This window comes from Triticum dicoccoides, chromosome 6B (assembly GCF_002162155.2).
Source record: "Triticum dicoccoides isolate Atlit2015 ecotype Zavitan chromosome 6B, WEW_v2.0, whole genome shotgun sequence".
NCBI classification, from domain to species: Eukaryota; Viridiplantae; Streptophyta; class Magnoliopsida; order Poales; family Poaceae; genus Triticum; species Triticum dicoccoides.
Genome location: NC_041391.1, coordinates 587,654,694 through 587,660,475, shown reverse-complemented (window position 1 = coordinate 587,660,475; position 5,782 = coordinate 587,654,694).

Here is a 5,782-nt window from a genome sequence, read left to right as displayed (position 1 = left end):
TAAAGACTTCAGGTTAATTGCGTTCTTCAACCACGGTCTCGCCTATCTGACAGGTCACTGCGGTAAGTGGATAAATCTACACGTCCATCGCAGGATCATACATCCTCCATGGTTCTCTGATGCCATTGAACACAAGGGCTTCATTTACGCTGTCGACTCCTTCTATGGCTGGATGTATTGCTGGCCTACTCCAGTCATCGCTACAAATGGCTGTTACAGCAGTATGTTACTTTCCTATGATATCATGATGGCTTCCTTATATTACTGTCAACATTTACTGAAAAATATTCATGCTCATAACATGACGTTCTAAAGATTGACTAAATCAAAAGCCCTTTTTTATTTGACTCCAACTTGATATGATGTTGTAGGCCGCCTAGTGTCCCTACCCTTCCTAATCCCAGAACCTTTCAAAGAAAAGAGGCATGACAATTGCAGGTGGTTCCTGGCTCGATCAGAGGACGGCGAAAGATTGATGATCGTTCGCACAGACCGGACGTGTTGTTTCACGGAATACAATCACAGTCACTGCAATGTCTTTGAGCAGGATCCCAGCTTCTCTGGGCCTTCGGGAATTTTTGACTGGAGGCTGGTAAGTAGCCTTGGTACATGCTCTCTTTTTGTCTGACTGAATTATCCGATTAACCAGGAGATAACCGACGACAAGGATCATGATGGCAGCGCGGTTTCGTTCATCAGGCAAAACTGTGTGTACGCAGCGTACCATGCATCTCTACATGCACGATACCCTGATATGTGCCGCCACGCTCTGCAGCCCAAAGTAGGAGAGAGGGTCGCAAGTATCAGACTTCGACCTACTGGCTGGAGTTTCCCTTGTCAGGCACCCATCTGGTTCAAGTCATCAGCCAATCTCCACAGCTTAATAAATAGTAACATCTAACTGAGCCAGTTAGTTAGATGTGTACACTTGGTGTAGTAGGATCTTTATTTAGTTTGATGCATACACTTGTTCTTTTTTGTTAGCCCTTTTGTAATGATGGCTGATGTTTGGTTTGGAAGAGAGAGCTGCATCTTCACTCTTCTGGCCTGCTTACTGCTTCTGTTACACCCCAGCCCTGGTTGTTGCTGCTGCTGTTTTCAATGTACAATCAGTAGTATATTTCGTCTGTTGGTTGAATAAATGTGTTGTTAGAACGACAAACACAATGTTTTGGAAGTCGTTGCACGGTTCGATCCATTAGTGCCCCGTACCATACGTAGCTCATACTATATTTCGTACGGAACACATTTTCCACTTGTTGATAACATGCAGCCCACTGATGAAGGCCCAATAGAGAAGCCTGTAATTAACTGTAAGGGAGGTTCTCACATGAATCCGGCCCAGGTACATGCTCATGGTCCCCTAAACATTAATAAGTAAATAAATAAATAAAGCTAAATGCTCATGCACCAGTTCTTTGGGAAAATAGGTAGCCCAGTATTTCTTTTTGAAGAATACCCAAGCTAGGCCTATTTGTTTTCTCCGAATTACTGGGCTGCAAATCTTTCAAGACGAGGAGGGATGGATTCCGTCCTAGCCAAAGAGTATGGTCAATGTCTGTTAAAAGTAATATCAAAAGGGGTTGAAAATTCCGAAAAAATTATAGCAAATGGGATATTAGTTTCTTTTTTGTTTTTGTTCTTCACTGATATTGTATACGTATTTCGTTGGATTTAACATGACATAGTACTAATTTATTTTTAAATTTGTTTTAGTATGGCTATTAATTTTTGGATTAAGAATATTTGGTTCCCCAGCAAAAATTTGCGAATTTTCAAAATTTCTCACATATTTAGTTAATTTTTTGACCCTGGTACTGACCAGAAAATGGCCAGCAATTCTAAAAATGGAAAAGGGCTGCAATAAATTCCATATGAATTAGAAAATGAGTAAAAATTATAAAAATAATAGCAAATGGGCTGTACACACCACAGTTTTCGAGGCTGACTTGTTTACGCAAGGCTTTGTCAGTGAACACACGATTCTAGCAGCAGTGATTGTTGGATGTCCATCCAACGGCCGACGTGCTTCTTCAATCTCTGATCTTCCTGCTCCAGCCGCCTAAACTAGCGCCGGCAGGACTGCCTGCTCCCTCCTCTTGTGGCTCGCTGTGATGCCGCGCGGGCTTCCCTGGTTCACCCTACTCCCTCCGCTGGCCTGGCCGCACGCAATCAACTGCCTCCTTATTACGCAAAAAAATGATTCCTCCCACTGACATCTAGGGCACACCGGTTGGGAGGCTAACCTGTGGGCCTACAAAGTTGATGCGTACGCAAGGCTTGTCAACTTAGTCAACAAACAATTCTAGCAGCAGTAACCATTGGATTTGAATCAAACGGTCCTGCTGCTTCTTCAATCGCTGCTCTTCTTGCACCAGCCGCCCAAACTAGCACTGGGGAGACCGCCTGCTCCTGCCTCCAGTGGCCGGCTGTGCTGCCGTTGAGGCCTCATCGCCCCCTAGTACTCCCACCGCTAGCTAGGCCCTGCGGTGATGGCAGCCTCACACCGCAGCCGAACCAGTGAACCCTCGTACTCCTCTCCGCGTGGGCATCCACTGCCGTGTCTTCCCCGGCTCCGTGTTGTCACCTTCCTAGGCCTCGCTGTTCTGCACCGCCTTGGTGCTCTCGGCGTGGCGTGGTCAATGTGGTTAACGACATTCCATCGGAAGAGTATTGTATGTGGAGAGGCTGACGGCTGGGTCCATGGCCGCAGCCTAGTTTTTTTGTGATTTGCCAAGTAAGTCGCTTTGTCAGGCCTGTTGGGCTGCAAATCTTTCAAGACAAGGAGAGCTTTCATTCGGCTGGCCGAGAAAATGGCTCATCAGTAATGAGAAATGGGTTGTACATTTTTAAAACACATCAAACCGGCAATTAGTTTCAAATATCTTTTTTTCATTTCGAGATTTTAAATTACATTATTTTTTATGCGTGGAGAATTTGTTGGATTTTATATTGATATAAATTTATTTTTAAAATTAGTTTGAATGTGAGTCGAAATTTCGGGATTAAAACAGTTTGGACCGCACCGAAATATGCAAAAATTCATATATTTTTTAACCGTGGCCACAATATGGGCTGTAATGCTAACAAAAAGAATATGGGCTAAAAAAACCTTAAGAATTAGCAAATGGGCTGTAAATTATTAGAAATAATGGCTGATGGGTTGTATGTTGTTTTCCACAGATTTGAGGCTTTCCTAAAAAAAGGTTGACGCACAAGCAGTGACTGTTGGATGTCCATCCAACGGCCGTCGTGCTTCTTCAATCTGTGCTCTTCCTGTTCCAGCCGCTCAAACAAGTGCCGGCGGGACTGCTTGCTCCCTCCTCCCCGCGGCCGGCTGTGCTGCCGCGCAGGCCTCACCGCCCCATCGTACTCCCATTGCTGGCCTAGCCATCCCTCTACTCACCCACACCAGATGTTATTCTCCGGCGACGGCAGACGAACCAGTAAACCCTTGTACAGTCATACTCCCCTCTGCTTGGGAAACAACTGTCGAGTCTTCCCTGCCTCCGTGTCGTTCCCTTCCTAGGCCTTGCCATCATCCACCGCCCTAGTGCTCTCGGCGTGGCCTGGTCAACATGGTCAACGACCAACATGCATCTGAAGTGGATTGTACGTGGAGAGGCCAACAACTGGGTCCACGGCCGCACGTAAGAAAATGCCTCCTCATTATGCGCAAAATAATGATTCCTCCACCTGACATCAGGGACCCACCAAAAGGGCCTCTGTATTTCGCAAAAAAACGTTACCGCTGCTGACAGCTCGGACCCACCAGCTATATCTTCGCATGCAAGGAAGTGCCTCCTTATTACGCACAAAAAATGAATACTCCCCCTGTTAGCTGGGACCCAGTATAGTGGCAGTCTGACTTGTGGGCCTACTAAGTTGACGGGGACGGAGGGCTTTGTCAACTTAGTCAATATGCATGATTCTAGCTCCAGTGACCGTACGATGTCCATCCAACGGCCGTAGTGCTTCTTCAACCTCTGGTCTTCTTGCTCCAGCCGCCCAAACCAGCGCCGGTCCGTGCTCCTGCCTCCCGTGGCCGGCTGCGATGCGTCGGAGGCCTCACCGCCCTACTACTCCCACCGCTGGCCAGGCCATCCCTCTACTCACCCACACACCCTGTTATTCTGCAGCGATGGAAGCCTCACACCGCAGTGAACTAGTGAACCCTCGTACTCCTCTACGCGTGGGCATCCGTTGCCGCGTCTTCCCCTGCTCCGCGTCGTCCCCTTCCTAGGCCTCACTGTCGTCCACCGCCCTGGTGCTCTCGGCGTGGCGTGGTCAATGTGGTCAAGGAACGGCTTCCATCGGACATGGACTGTACGTGGAGAGGCTGACAGCTGTGTCCACGGCCGGAGCAAAGAAGTGCCTCCTTATTACGTGCAAAATAATTATTCCTCCACCTGACAGTAGGGCCCCACCGGGTGGGCCACCGTATTTCATGAAAAAAGGGTTTCCCCCTGACTGCTGGGAGCCACCAGCTACATCTTCACACGCAAGGAAGTGTGTCCGGGCAAAAAAATGATTCGCCCCCTGACTACTGGGACCCACCAGCTACATCTTCGCACGCAAGGAAGTGCGTCTGGGCAAAAAAAACGATTCGCCCCCTTGACTGCTGGGACCCACCAGCTACATCTTCGCACGCAAGGAAGTGCGTCCGGGCAAAAAAACGATTCGGCCCCCTGACTGCTAGGACCCACCAGCTACATCTTCGCATGCAAGGAAGTGCGTCCAGGCAAAAAAACGATTCACCCCCGTGACTGCTGGGACCCACCAGCTACATCTTCACACGCAAAGGAAGTGCGTTTGGGCAAAAAAATGATTCGCCCCCCTGACTGTTGGGACCCACCAGCTACATTTTCGCACGCAAGGAAGTGCCTGACAGTCGGAACCCACCTGGTCAAAGCTTATGTAGCATTGTCATTCTGGTCGCGAATGTGTATGTACATATATACTGGTCGATGTAGAGGCGCGCACGTGTCGTAGTAGAGGCACGCACGTAGCATGTACACGTATGTACAGTGGCCAGCGTGCAAGAAAGAAAATACGACCATGTATGTGTACATATGGGTGGGGTCTCGAACGCCTACTCACGCATATGTACGGTCAGGGCTTATGTACATGGCTGGGTCAGAACAGAGAAACAACGTTGTCGCCGTGTTCATGGGGAGGCAACGGAATGTGTCGTGTTCATGGGGAGGCAACGGAATGCGTCGTGTTCATCGGGAGGCAACGGAATGCGTGGGAGCCAACCGGCTGGGTCGAAATGGAATGCGTGGTCATGTTCATCGGGAGGGCTTGGACGGAACAGGTGATGGAAATGAGGCCTGGCGTACCGCAGAACGGAAGAAACGGCCTTGTGTTCGACCGGCCACGTTCGAAACGAGGGTCCTGTTGATCGGGAAGCGTGTGGCGTACCGCAAAACGAACGAAACGGACTTGTGTTGGAGTGCTATGGTCGAAACGGGGGTCTTGTTCATCAGGAGGGGTGTGGCGTACCGCAAAACGGGACTCCATGGGATACTGTTCATCTCCACCGTCGACCTCCTCCAGCCTCCATGGGCTACCGTCGACCTCCTCCAGCCTCCACGGGCTCCTGTTCATTCAGCCTCCACCGCGCGCTACTCCACCTGCTACTGTTCAACCACCCCTCCACGGGCACCCCTCCACCGTCTACTGTTCATCCAGCCCTCCACGTTGTCGTCCTGTTCATCCAGCCCTCCACACCACGGGGTCCTGTTCATACAGAGGCAACACCACCGCTCACTGTTCATCT